Here is a 13949-nt window from a genome sequence, read left to right as displayed (position 1 = left end):
TGCTGGCGACGTTCCGCTGCCTCTGAAACCCTGTTCACCCGTGGGCAATATCCACCTGCTGCAGTCCTCGGAGCCAGGCAGGGGATGTGAAATGTGCTCCTGGAGTGCCTGCAGGAGTTACTGGAATAGCTGATGATCAGCCTGCAGGAAGATGGGAGTCTGGGGGAGGGTGTCAAGGGCCAGGCAGCACTTTGAGCAACTACACAGCCTGCAGAGCTGAGCAGTCCTCAGCCGGGGACAGGCTCAAGTCCTGCCAGCCAGCTCTGCTTTAAAGCAACACCAAGACATCCCTTAATTTCTTATATTTTGGCTTGGGATGAAACTCTGTGCCATTGTCAGTGACATCTTTAAGCCTTACATGGACACAATGAAGTATTAATCACTTTAGCAGGACAAGACCTAAAGAGGTAATTCATAACAAATAAATTACATTATGCTTTAAGCTTCTTTACTTTCCCCAGAAACACTGAAGACGTGTGGGGTTTCTAATAAAAACATGTATCTTTAAGTTCCCAGGTAATAATGGGTGCAAACATTTTTCATTAGTTTCTGAGCTTTGAGATGCAAACATTTGGTTTTCACCGTTCACTCTGTGTGGGGCTGGTGAGCCTCTAGTTGCTGGGAAGTGACTGGCTTTGCAGGTGGCTGTGCATTTCCAGGGTACTTGTTCTCTGTGGATACAAGTGAATTGGGGAATCTTTATTGTTTGACCAAGGTGCTTCAGCACATGTTTAGCATGTGTCTTTGGGGCTCAGGCACCTGTTGAATGAAAGATTTTTCATCATGAAATGTTTGAGCATTTTCCTGTGACTTGGCTAACTCTGCACTATCCATTTGCTGGCATTGCAGTGCCTTGTGGCCCAGCTTTCCTCTGGATCTCTGGTGACCCAGCACAGCCACAGCGGACCTGACAGGTGACAACCGTGAAGCACAGCAGGAGGTGAAGGCTAAGGTAGGAGATGTTCCAGTCTTATTTACACATTAAACACATTGAAAGAGAGATTTCCGCTGAAACACACACACACTGACTGAAACAGATGCAAACACTGTGATCCCAAGTGAGTTCAAGGACATCCACCTTTCTTCTGATGGCTGGAGCAGGACAGCGATCCTGTGTGAGCAGCGTTGGATTGAAGAATTTAAGGTAAGAGGGAGGGATTTAAAAATAAGTAAAGCAGCTTTTTTTCTGCGCGCGTGCCTTTGTTGTCTCCTTTTGGATGCTGATTTCCATTTTACTTTGTGTCTATTGCCAGTTATGCCGAGCACTGGTTCACTGTGAGCACTTGTCACAATGTGTGTGATTTCTTCCTGATGGTGTCCAGTTTGTTTCAGTTAACATATTTTTGGGCAAAGATTTCATTCAGATGTGTGTTCAAGACCACCTGATTTGATAGAGGCTTTGAGTGGGGTTTAATCTGCCTTGTGAAGCACATTGGGGGGGTGCCAGGCTGGGTGGGGAGGTGCCTGTGCCCATGCTGCGCTCAGCCAAGAGCTGCTCTGCTGAAGGCTCTGAGGGAGTTCTCCTCACTAATTAGTCATCCTCTCTGAAACAAATAAGATTATCACTACTTTTTGTTGAATTTTGAAATCCCAATTATGGTTATGCTTGATGGAGGGGAGAGCAAGTTCAGCAGCCCTTGTTTCCACTGTTCAAGTGTTCACTTTAATACAAGCTGTTGTGTGTTTGAAAATCAGCATGTTAATGCTGTGTGTGCCTCACTCCCCTGAGAGCAGCTGCAGTGCCTGTTTCAACCAGTGTACAGTGTTCCTGGAACTGGGACCTCTTTGTGACATGAGGGGTTTGGACCCCACACCCTGTAGGCTTGTGACAGTCCTTCTGATAGTCCGCATGGGTGTGGTGTCTGGGAGAGGAGACTTTGGGAAATGCCTCTTGGGAAAAGCCTGCTGCTGTTACTGAGATGCTGAATCACACAGGGGAGTTGTGCAGGTAAGGCTGGAGGTACCCCAGTGCTGGGCAGCTGTGGGGCAGGAGCACAGCCTGAGCACGGGCTGTTGGGAGCTGAATGTGCTGAGCTCAGGGCAGGGCTGTGGCACCTGCTCCACTGCCTAAATCAGGTATCCTGTCTTACTTACCTTTTGCAAAGAGTGTAAAGAGACAGAACTGAGTAAGGTCCCTCCTAGAGGGGAGTGTATCAGCTTAACCCCAAAGTCAGCTGTGAGGTGAATCTGATCTCAAATACTGAGACACCACAAAGCATTGTCCTTAGAAAGTACACTTTTCCTCTGACAGAATGCAAATTAGTTAATAGTTTCCAGCAACCTAAAATGTACTGAAGCATGATTTGAGCAGGAAGGAAGCCACCAGCAGTGCTGCCACCTCTTTGACAGCTCTTCTAATCACCATAGCTTTATCAAGAAGTGTTAAGCTGTATTTTTTTATTGATATTTAAGAATAAATTCTTACAACATCATCTCTATAAAAGGTTCATCACAGACCAAATACCACTCTAACCTTTTAAGCTTCTACAGTAAAAACTGTCGTCTTTATTTATCTAAGTTTGGGAGAGATACAAATGTAATCATAACCCCCAAGGCAAAATTTTATGGCAGTTTTCAGAACTCCTCTCTATAAAAACTACTCAAAGCTACCAACATAAAAGCTCCCAATAAAATTTGCTTTAGATCCTAGTCATAAAACATGATTTTTTTCCCCTGGTCCTGGAACTACAGGTGTCCACTTGGCAGTGCTGGTCACTGCCAGATCCCCTGGCAATGCCAGGCTCCACATATCTGCTGGGTCTGCAAGGAGGGGCTGCTGCCCCCCAAGCTCTGCCTTGGCTCACCCCAGTACAGCCTGTGGGTGCCTGGTGCTGTGCCTGGTGGCAAGCATGGGCACAGGAGGTGTGGCTGGAGCAATTCTGAATGTGAGCAAAATCTTTGGGTATGAGAAGAACTGTACAATAAAAACAAGCTGGAAGAGAACACTGCAGGCAGTAGAACACTGGACTCTTTCCTCTGTTGCTTGGCTGGGGATCTGCACTTGTTTGCAAGATTGGTGGCCCTCCAGGTCTTACTTTGGTGACATAGGAATTCATGCATCAGAGGTTGCCTTAATTAAAGATTACTTATTATTATTTGCATGTACAGTGTTAGCAGTAAGTAGAAAACCCTTTATGTACATTTAGCTGAGAAGCCTAATCTGGACCTGTGTGCCATGAGGTTGGGCTGGGCTGGGCTGAGCTGAGCTGAGCTGGGGCGAGCAAGGTTGGGCTGGGGGGGACCCAGGCTGGCTGTGTTCTTGAAATGCAGTGCAGGAATAAATCTCTGCAGCCTTTAGAGGATTCCTGGCAACTAAAGGCTCTCACTTTATCAGCCTAGATTAATTTGCTTTTACTGTGCAGAGTGGATTTAGTCCTGCTACCTCACTCTGGATGGTTTCTGTTCAGAGATCTGAACCTGTTCTTCTGACTGTAATTAGGAGAAAATCTAACATAGCACAAAGCTGCTGGTAAAGGAGAGCAGAGACAATTGCCAGATGTGAAATAAAAAGCATAGCCACCTTCTTTGGGGTACACACACCGCAAAACATCCCAAAATGTCATGATAAATAAGAACAGTTTGATGAGAAGTGTCTTGGATGCAAGTATTTTTCTGAGGCAAAAATACTAGTATATTGATTCCTGAAGCTGCTTTTTTCAGGGACTGCAGAAGGTTAGAGGTGATCTAGAAAGCCTCCACCTGGTGGCCCACATCTTGTGTTTGCAGGCCTTGGCCTCGCTTGTCATTCCAAGCACCCGCCGCATGCTCCAGCTATTCTCTAGCTGGAAAACATTAAGTGGTTGCTGGTCTCAGCTCATGGTCCTTGTGAAGAGGGTGGGAAGCCCACAGCCCCATCTTCTGGGAAGTTTCCTTCCCATGGTGCTTCCCAAGGGCTTTTTCTTCCTCACTCCTTGTGCTCCTCTGCGGAGACATCCTTGGGAGCTCTAGGACTGCCAGGACGGGGCAGTCAGGGAAATGAGGTAGATCCAATAGTTGCATAACATGTATAATAAAAACTATGACAGGGCTTTTCTGTTTATTTTAAAGTAGACTTAAATTACAAATCTGCATTCCCAGTTGTGTGTGATTTTAGGAACTGGCTCTGGGAGCATTCCCAAGCTGGCTGTTGGAGCTGTGTTCCTATCTCCCTGTCTTTGTTCCATTGGAGAGGCTGCTGGGTACTGTCTGTCTGTGATTACTGGTTAGTTCCACTTTGTGGGCGCTGTCTGACACAGGAACTTCTCCCCAGTGCCCATCCTGAGTTATCGAGTAGCTTAGGGCTGTTGGGTCTTTGCTGTGTCCCAGCTAAGAAAAGCTGTTTTAAGTGTATGTTGGTGAGAAAGGTCAGAGAAAGGATGTTTTTTCTTGTCTGAAGGACTGACAAACTGATACCTTCTCTGGCTGCATGGGCAAAACTTACACAGCAGCCACCAGCTCTTCCTCGCCTCCCTTCTTCCTGACAGTCCTGAGGGAGCCTAAAGCATAGAGTATCCCGTGAGTCCTCAATGGCCTTCAACAGCCATGTCCTCACGCAACCATGTCCTGACAGAGAAGTTAAAAATCCGTACTAAACTAATGAGACTGTTTCTTGTAGTGGCAACCGACCACAGACTCCCTCTTACAGCACCTTTTAATTATTGTTATTGATGATAGAGGTTTTGGGTCACTGCTTTTGGAAAGAGGCAAACCAGGAAACTTGTTTCTCCTAGAAGCAGCATTCCAAGCCCTGGAGGGCACAGGAGATACAGGGCTCTTTGGGCGGTGCAGTTTGGGGACCTGGGGCTGTGTTGACTCTGTGTTTTGTTGATGAACACAGCCATTCATTCCCTGTGCCTTTGTACCTATTCCCTCTCAGGAGCTCCAAAGGCATTTTATTTTCCTTCAGTTTTGGCATGGGATCAGAGGGTGGTTCTCTGCCTCTGATCTAAGTAAAATAGTCATGATTTGAGGTAGGTGCTGTTCAGATTATTCATTGCTCCTGGCAAAACAAATGTTGGTCTTAAATATTTTGATGAAGTATTGAAGCCACCTGGCTTTTGGGCAGAGCCAGGCTGCTGGGTAGGGGCCTGGTAGCTCACAGACCCAGATGAGGAGGCCAAGTGATAGAAGGTGAGACTCCATGGTGGTATTCCCAGCCTGAAAGGTGGAAGTGCAGGTGGATTGTCACCACCCTTTTTGTCCTGTTCAGCTGCTGCTCAAGGGAGAGTGGCAAGGTCCCAGCCCCAGGTGCTCCTGGACAGAAAGAGGCCTTTAATGGTTTTGATTTCTGTTGTGAAAATAAGTGTGTTTGTGGCAGAGTGGGAGGTGATTGACTCTTGTGGGCATTTATCCTCACAAGATTAGGGAAAGGGAGGAAGAAGCTGTTGCCAGTCTGTTCTTGCACTGGGTAGAGGTTTCTCTGTGAGACTTCTGCAGCTATTGATGGCCTGAGCTGCTCGTATCTCTGCCTTAGACGGGGCTGACAGGCACCTTTTGTGAAGGCTTGACAGCATCATCAATACTGGCATTAGAGCTCCTTGTGCAGCTTATGAGGATGGGATGGGTGTGATGGATATGGAGCCATGTGAGAAATTGGGCGAGGTCACTGCCATTTTTTTCCTGGCTTTCACAGAGGCCATGTTTGCTTCCCTGCGTTCTCACACAGGGACATGAATCGATTGGTGCTGCTGTGAGTCAGTTGGCAGGATGAGTTGGGAACCCCCAGGGGCTCTGCCAGATGGATGGATTGAGTGGGTCTGAACAGAGCTCTGGGACTGCTGGGCTGTCGCAGTTTGGGTGCAAGAAACCCCTCTGAAGGCTGTCGCTGGGGATAGACACTCTGTGTTTATGTGCTCTGAGGTGGAATTGTCTGACAAATTGCAGTGCCCACACAGGCACTGCAGAAATTGGACTGTTCTGCCTGTTCTCTGATCTCCAGTTTCATTTTCCCTTGCCGCTGCTGCCTCTGGCTGTGGGAACAGAAAACGATCCTTCCCCAAATGTCTCCTAGTTGGCAGGTGGAACTCATGCAGTTTTTCCGGATCCTCATATTGCCCTCAGAACCTGGCTGGAGCTGAGGAGAGAGGCTGTGTGGCTGCTGGTTGAGGGGCTGTACCAGTGCACTCATGGGACAGTGAGAGTGCGGTGAGCAACCATATTGCAACTCCCAGAGTCTCTGTGGCTCCCTTGCTGCTCCAGCTGGGAAATAATCTGCACCAGACTTGTTTCCTGGCACCAGCCAGCTTGCTTGGTGCCAGCTCCTATGTGTAGGCTGGCACATTGCAGGAACAGGGAATGTGTGTGTGGGGCAAAAGAAGTGGAAACAGTCCTGGCTCCGTCACCTCTGCTCTGACCTGCCCTGGCTCCCGATGGCCCTGCCTTCATGAGGTGGAAAAACATCCAGGACAAGACATTTCTCTTTCCTTCTGGTTTACACCATTTCTCCCTATTCACTTTACTGATGGTGCTTACGGGCACAGAATCCACCATGTCCCAGGTTAAGTGCAAATTATTCCCCTTCTGCCAAGGATGGTTCATACCAGAAGCAGAAAGTCACTTCCACTGCTCTGTCTGTGAAATACCCCCCAAAGCAGCTCCAGTTGGGAAGAGCTAGTTTTGGTTAGATTTGGCTGTGTTCCTCACGAGCCAGTGGAGGTACAGCAGCGTGTGTGGCTGCCGGAGCTGAGGCTGCCACAGACACCTGATGTGGGAGTGAATTCCCATGCTTGTGTTACAGTAAAGGCTGGCTTGGTGCTGCTCCACGCCTGAAAGCTCCACGGGATTTGCCTTGAGCTGTGTTTTTAGCAGCTCTCAGATATTAAAGTGCTGGGGCCATCCTGCAGCAGGGTGGCAAGCCTTTTGCAAAATATTTCCACAAGGCTTTTTAATGCTCCCACTCTTTCCAAAGGTGCCCTGGTTGACCTGAGGCACAGGATAGGCAGCAGCTGCAAGGATGGCGTTAGTGTGGGACATTCCCACTGCACCAGAGCTGGGTTGTCTGCCACAGAGAGGAGGTGGGATGCTGCCTTATCCTATTAACTCTGGGACCTTCTACCTGGAGACGAAAGAACAAAAGCCTGGGCAGACAGTTAATTATAGCTTCAGCTTCACAAGCAGAGTTAATGAATTTTAACGTGCCTCAATTAATAACTAATTGGGTTTCGCGCCTTGGCTGTGAGTGGAACTGGAGGGGTGTCCAGGAAAAAAATGGTCTAAAGATGAGAGATTTTAATTGAAATACTGTAGGATTCTTGTACAGGGAAATGGTTCCTGGTGTTATTGTACGGTTTGAATGCAGAGGGAAATTAAAGGGGAAGTTGTTTCCAAGAGAAAACAAGTGGCAGCATTACAGTGCCAACAAGGCACGACATTATTTTGTCACCTGTAGTGTGCAGTTTGGAGAGTCTCCAGTTCCTGGCATTATTGTGTCACCTGTAGTGTGCAGTTTGGAGAGTCCTCTATTCACAGCATTGTTGTGCCACAGAGAAGTGGGTCCTGCAGGCTCACCAGGATGTGCTACCTCAGAGTTTCAGGAGTCAGAGAATTTAGGTAGAAAGAAATGATACATAGCATAAATTTCTTTATACTTTAGGCTGGAATATGCCTGGTAGTGCTATTGGTCTAATGAGATATTTTATGTCTATTTCTGTGCAAAGAGGATTGTTTTTTAAGCCTACAGTTAGGAGAAGGTCCAGTGCTTTGCTGTGATTAGCATTAATTCAGGCTCTGGTGGGCCAAAGGAAATGACCACAGGTAAAGGTAGCAAAGGTTAAATTGTGTTTGCAGTAGTTTAAAAGAGCAATAAATCCTGGAGAGTGCAGAAATAGAGGAACACTCTGCATCTCAAGCAGCAGAAAATTGTCGTCTTTTGAATTTGATGCTCTGAGTGTGAAGGAAGAAAGGAAAATATATCTATATGCCATTTCCTCCTTCAGTACCATTTCCAGGGAATATTTATCAGCAGCCTCAGCCACCAGGCAGGAAAACACCCAGAAGCCAAAGTGCAGATTTAGTTTGTTTTGTTTTACTCTTTCATTTTTCTGGCTATATTCAAACCCCCTCAGAGAGAATGTGGAGTAATAAGAAAAAGAAAAGAAACTAATTTATTCAATGCAGCATTGTCAGGCACCGACCCTCCACCGATGACTATTTACGCTGGGCTGCTCATCATGCCCTTCACAACTGCTGCACAATAAATAATAAAAGATTAAAACCTTAAACCTGGAAAACTTAGGAAAAAAATATTAGAAAATTTTATTTCGGATTATAAAAATCCGTGAATGATTTACTTTAAGGGACAATTTCATTGCTGCCATGTGCAGGAACTAATGATCATGGAGGGCTCCGGATTGGTGAGGAGGCTGCTTGGGAAACATAGTCATGGGTAGGTGATAAAGTCACCTTGCTCCTGCGCTGCCTCACTGTCACCGCAGTGGCTTTCACCGTTTGTTACAAGAAAATGATGGTCCATGTACATATTTATACGTGGATGGCAATAACATTGGCAATAACCCTCCCTGAGCGAGCCACCTTGTTTTAGGGAGCCCGGCTCACTTCCTGGTGCCAGAAGCCCTCGCCCGGCCTGCAGGGAGATGACTGGAGCTTGGGTGATGGACATTCACAATGGCAACCATTCTTTGTCATTACGGATGTTGCTCAAACTGGGAGCAGATGCCAAGTGTGCCCCAGGCTCCCCCCAGGTGCTCCTGTGGCACCTCCTTAGCAAGGAGATGGGTCTGTAAGAGCCTTCCAGTCCGCTCTGGAGAACAGTGTGTCTGCTGCTGTTTGGGTGGCTGCAGTGTGCCTGGCTGGGCATTGCTCTCATGTCAAAGTGGGTTTGTGCTGCCCGTGGGGAAAGGCTGCTGGATGCAGCGCTGGTTCAGCAGCAAACCATTGTTTGAGTTTCATGTTTTTAAACACACACACACACTCACACTGTACAATTAGCACATTCGTGTCAGGGCTATTGTTGGGCAAGGCCGTCAAACGGAGTGGCAGTTGATGGTGCCAAAGCCTAGGAAGAATACAACTAAAAGCGAAAGACAGTATAGGGTACAGAAGGCAACTGGCTGTGCTTTGGGGCACAGAGGGAGACACTTGTGCTGGTGAATGAAGGCACCTGGGAGGTTTAGTAAGTCCTATTTGGAAAACTTCTCTGTGTGTCCCAGCCCTCTGCCCTGTCCTTGTCTTGCTGCATTTATTTAGTCTAGCACATACTAATTATTTGCTCCACATTCAGTATTTGCCATTTATGTGCCTTGATTTCAGGCATTTGCCATGTTTTACTCCAGTCTCTCTTTGTCCAATGGCAAAGTTTCCTGGTTTTGATGACTTATTAGAGTGTGCAATTCTGGCTAGGGTGCCTTCTTGCCTTTTCTCTTGGCCTCATACTTAGGAGGCTGCTGAAACCTTTCTGGTTCTTCACTACCACCTTCTGTTAAAATAAAAACCAATTCAGTGTGAAATGGTAGGAAAGAGGTTATGAACTTGATGCTACTGTTCAGCGAGTTCTTCCATGGGGTGAGGTGAGAGCAGATGGAGGTGACAGGAGACAGTCCTGGTGGCCCACAGGCTCTGGTGTAGCCCAGTTCCACCTTCCGAAGTGCATGCAGGCTGGGCAGCATTTTGGCACCTGCCTGTGGCTGCACAGAAGGGGCTGGGAGCGGAGCCTGCCAAGTCCCAGGCCCTGGAGGAGCTGCCAGCCGGAGTCCCACAGGTCACCAGCCATGCATGCACGGTGCCTGCTCCCTGAGCGTGTCCAGCTCCGTGTCTCGCAGCCCAGCTCCTGGCGGGCGTCCCCGCTCCGCGTGCCTCCTCCCGAGGGGGCTGCGCCGGAGGACAGCGGCAAGGTCACAGCCACTGCAGGTTTGTCTGCCAGGCTGCGTGAGGGGACCAGGCGGGCTGGGCTCTCCGGAGCCATGGGCGCCTGCGTGAGGGAGGTGTCACGGCGTGCTGGCTCCTGAGCCCGGAGTGGCAGCGTTTGCACTCGGAGGGGTGTGAAGCGCTCCTCGGGAACCTGGGATTTTCTGCGTGGCTCCGGCTGCTGCTCCTCACACCCCGTGGGCCACGGGGAGGGCAGGCAGGGGTGATGGGCATGGCCCAGCAGAGCTCAGCTGTCACACCTGGGGAGCCAGAGCAGTGCACCGTGGCCACCGTGCTTGCCACTGGAGCCTGCTGGTGCCCTTGATTGCAGAGCCAGATCAGCACGGACACGCCCCTCTTGGGAAGCACACACAAATTCTGGGCTGAGGCACAAGGCAAAAGGCATCTCAAAACAGCCATGGTTAGGCATGGCTGCCCTAGGAGATGCTGCTAGTTGTCTTGAAATAAGTAAAGTGGTGGGGGAAACCCCTCCCTTGGCCATACACAAATTGCTTACAGGTTTTAAATTTCTGTTGAGAACTCTTTGTGGCACGGTTTGTGTTTCTGCTGGTCTTAATGAATCAGTGCTGACTTAATTTATCAGTGTTAAATGTTTGTTTCTCATTTGGAAGTTGGATGTGAGTGTGGATTTAAGGCCAGCATACATTTAAGGCCAGATGTGGAGCAAGGCTCCACATCTGCGTTCACAGGAAGTAAACATGTAAGGTGCTTTCAGGTGGCCAAACTGCAAATGGCATTCAGAGCCAAACCAGTATGCAGCATATCTTTGTCCACATTTCTTCTGCTTCTCTTAACACCTGCCAACCATTTCAGGAGACGTCCTTGGTCAGATTAAACAATTCCTCATGGGCCACCAAGCATCCTTCCCTGTCAGTTGCTGTCCAAACCCTCCATGCCAGTGCTGCCCTCCCCACAGCCCACTCAAACCACTCACCCTTGGTTACTTGCAGAGCTGGCAGCTGAATGCACTGTGCCCCTGTCCACATAGGGAGGTTTTGTGCTTCTATCCTTGCTTAAAGCCACTCTTCCCTCACCTGCACTGGTGGCTTTGCCCCACAGTCCCTGGCTGAGTGAGCTGCTGCAGGTAGGGGCGCCTTGCGCTAGATCAGATACAAGTATCAGTGGCAGAAAGGTGTGATTCAGACAAGGCAGCGCTGGTGTAAACTGGTATTATTGTATCCCACCACTCTGGTGGAGAAATTCTCACTGGCACTTACTGTAACCATGTCTGATAGTCATGTTACTTGGTTGGATTCTGTGGGGATTTAAGCTGTATTTGACATGAAGTGAAATGGATTTCCATTCACCCATACAGACACTTGCAGCAGTTTAACCAGCTCCATTTCCAAAGTCATTTTAGGGCATGGGATCTTAGGCACAGCTGGAGGAGCTAGGGAAGGGGGGGAGCTGTGGTCGATGAGGACCCCAGTGGTGACAGCCTATAAAAGGGATGGTGCAGGTACCTGAGTGCCCTGTCCAGCATAGCTGGCAGGTGCTTATCAGAGCCCAGCCTTCCTGAGAGGAATTTAGGGCTGTTCCTGCACCCTGGGGTGGGCCAGCACACTCCACGCTCACAGCGATCAAATGGGAATATTCTGCCTAAAGCACTTTAGGTTCTTCATGTTGTTACTGCTCTGATACTGAGCAGAGATTTATGAGGTACTCCGAGGTGGTGATTGAACGTATCTGTGCTTCAGGACGTAATCATGAAAGCAGGAATTAAAAAGGGAGTTTTTAAGAGGAATGCCAGCTCCCCAGCATTTGCCACAGTCGTTGGGGATTCTACCAAAGTCCACAGCAGAGCTGCATTTATTTCAATTATTTTGATATCCAAGTCTACTTAGGGAAGGAAATTAGTTAGATTAAGTATTTATAAAAGAGAAACTGGAGAAAAGATGAGAAAGTTTCCCCACCCCCAGAAAGATACTGCATTGGCTGTAGAAAGAGTTCCCAGGGTATTCCGTGTGGGTATTTAATATTTTACTCCCCGTGTCATTCCTGCTCTGTGCAGAAAGATTCTCTCCTGTGTATATGTCAGGAGGGTGATGAGCCAAGAATGCCATCAGTCCTGTGGAGAGAGAGGGACTGGTCAGCACTTCCCAGCATGGGGAGTCCCAATGAATGGGATCCAGTTAAAGACAGGAACCACGTTCTGTACTTACTAGCAGGAGACGGGGCTTTATTGCTCATTGATGACTACCCCAAGCTAGAACAGTTTGTAACCCATAAGGAGGGCACTGCCTTTGCTGCTTCTGTTTGCTGTCTGGTGTAAAGTGAGTTGGTGACTTGGAGCCCCACAATCCCCTCCAGATGTGGGATTCCCCTGTGGGTCACTCAAATGTGACTTCTGATTATTTCCAGTTTTGGTGGGATTTTCCTTGTGGAATCAGAGCTCAGGTTTGAGGTCAGAGCTCTCCTTCAATTCACGTCCATGTTGTTGGCTTTCCCAGGGCAGCTCTCCTTCCACAGCCCTTTGGAAAGGAGAGAGCCTGAGCTTTGCTGTTTTGCCAGGGCCAGACAACACATGGGGTGACTGCCAAAGCCAGACACGTATCACTGTCCCCTCTGCCAGTACGTCCCATCCGTCCCACTGCCCCTGGAACAGAAGGAGATGGGAGTCGGGAACAACAGAGCTTGAACCCCTCTCTAGGAGCCCCCCACACCCATGACAGTAGCTCTGAGACGTGGGCTGTACCACTGCCATGGTGTCTTTTCTCACAGAGCAGATCCCCAGTCCTGCTGCCACTGTTGCATCTTGGGAAAGGGGAGCTCTTTTTAGACCTGTGAGCTGGGAATTCCCTTTCTAGAAATACTCTTGACTTCCAGTTCAAAACACTTCAGAGCACATTTCCCATTGCCATTTCTCAGCATCTTGCCACCAGTTTTATTAGCACCAGTTTTAAGAGCAGCAGCTTTCATACAGGCATGAGTTAGATTTAGGTTTTGCTGAAGGCTGTAGAGAGACATCCCATTCCTTCCTGTCATTCCATGTATACTTTGAAGAGCTGTGCTAATTGTTCCCTTTGAGGAGTCAAAGCGCTGAACTTCTGAAGCACCACTTCCCTACAAAAAGCACTGCCAGATCTGGGTCTCCTAAGCTCTCCTGACCACAGATGGCTAAAGCAGGTGCTCATGTTCCATGGTAAGTCATTCAGGCATTACAAAGCTCCAAAATGTGGGTGTGGAGGCCAGCTTCTGGGTGCAAGTTAGAGGTGACCCTGGGTGTAGTAACTGCTGCATAACCCCATATGGTGTGTAGCCACTGCCTGGCTCTCTGAGTGATCCCAGAGCTGGCTCCAAGCTTCTGGCTACAGCTCAGTACGAACTTGGAGCCAAGCTATAGGTCCAGCAAACTGGAGGCGTTTCAGGCGAGGTCCCTGCTTGGCCTGGCTGAGCAATAAAGTTGTTTCAGCTTTTCTTTTGCTCCACAGGTTCTTAAGCTGGAACCAAAACCCAGGAGTGAAGGAGAAAGGTGTTTGGCTCTCATAGGAGGGGGTCTAAGCAGCCCCAAAAAGCAGAGTTGCTGTGTTGTCTCAGTGCTGTGCTGGCAGCCTCTGCTGGGCTATGCAGAGTGTTTTCACAAGGTCCCCGCATGTGGCACTGACTCACTGCAGCCACAGCTCCTGGAGCATGAACAGCTGGAGCAATTTCCAGCCCAGAGTTTTCCAAATTATGAATGTTCGTGAAAGGAGAAACAACGCTGAAGGTTTTTAAGGATTTGGTTTTGTAAGGGACATCTGGGTTGGAGGTTTGTGTTACCTCATAAGCATCTGTGTGTTTTGTGTGCTGGTATTTCACTGCATCACCTGGCTGCGTCTTTGTGTTTGGATTTCTCTCCCATATGCCTTAACTCTTGTCCTTTTTTACTGAGCCTTCAGCTTTCCTGAAGGAAAAACAGTTCCTAGCCTTTGCAAGCACCCTTAAATGTCCCCCACCTCCTCCCAGCTGCTCCGTTCTCTTTTGGCTCTGCTTTAGGAATGTTTTGGAGGAGCTAGAAGATAGGATCTTGTAGGAGTTACAGGCAGATAAGCTCTGTGCAGAGAAGCCCTTTTCCACAGATGTTGAAAAGAGCAGCTTCCCTTCCTGGA

The 13949-nt window shown here is 48.6% G+C and overlaps 1 long non-coding RNA gene across 2 annotated transcripts in view; it reads left to right on the top strand.

Annotated features, from left to right (window-relative positions):
- The window catches only part of LOC120498787, a 180091-nt gene that overhangs the window by 117637 nt on the left and 48505 nt on the right, over positions 1-13949 (top strand). The window contains exons 4-5 of one of the 2 annotated variants that reach the window (XR_005626742.1): positions 850-952; positions 1038-1144. This is a non-coding gene — a long non-coding RNA (uncharacterized LOC120498787). The remainder of the gene's footprint in view (positions 1-849; positions 953-1037; positions 1145-13949) is intronic. The other variant, XR_005626743.1, reaches the window with a different exon arrangement.

The sequence above is a fragment of the Passer montanus genome, unplaced genomic scaffold, assembly GCF_014805655.1.
Source record: "Passer montanus isolate IOZ18808 unplaced genomic scaffold, ASM1480565v1 scaffold150, whole genome shotgun sequence".
In the NCBI taxonomy this organism is placed as follows: Eukaryota; Metazoa; Chordata; class Aves; order Passeriformes; family Passeridae; genus Passer; species Passer montanus.
Note: the sequence above shows the minus strand (reverse complement) of the source record. Positions and strands in the feature narration are given on the sequence as shown.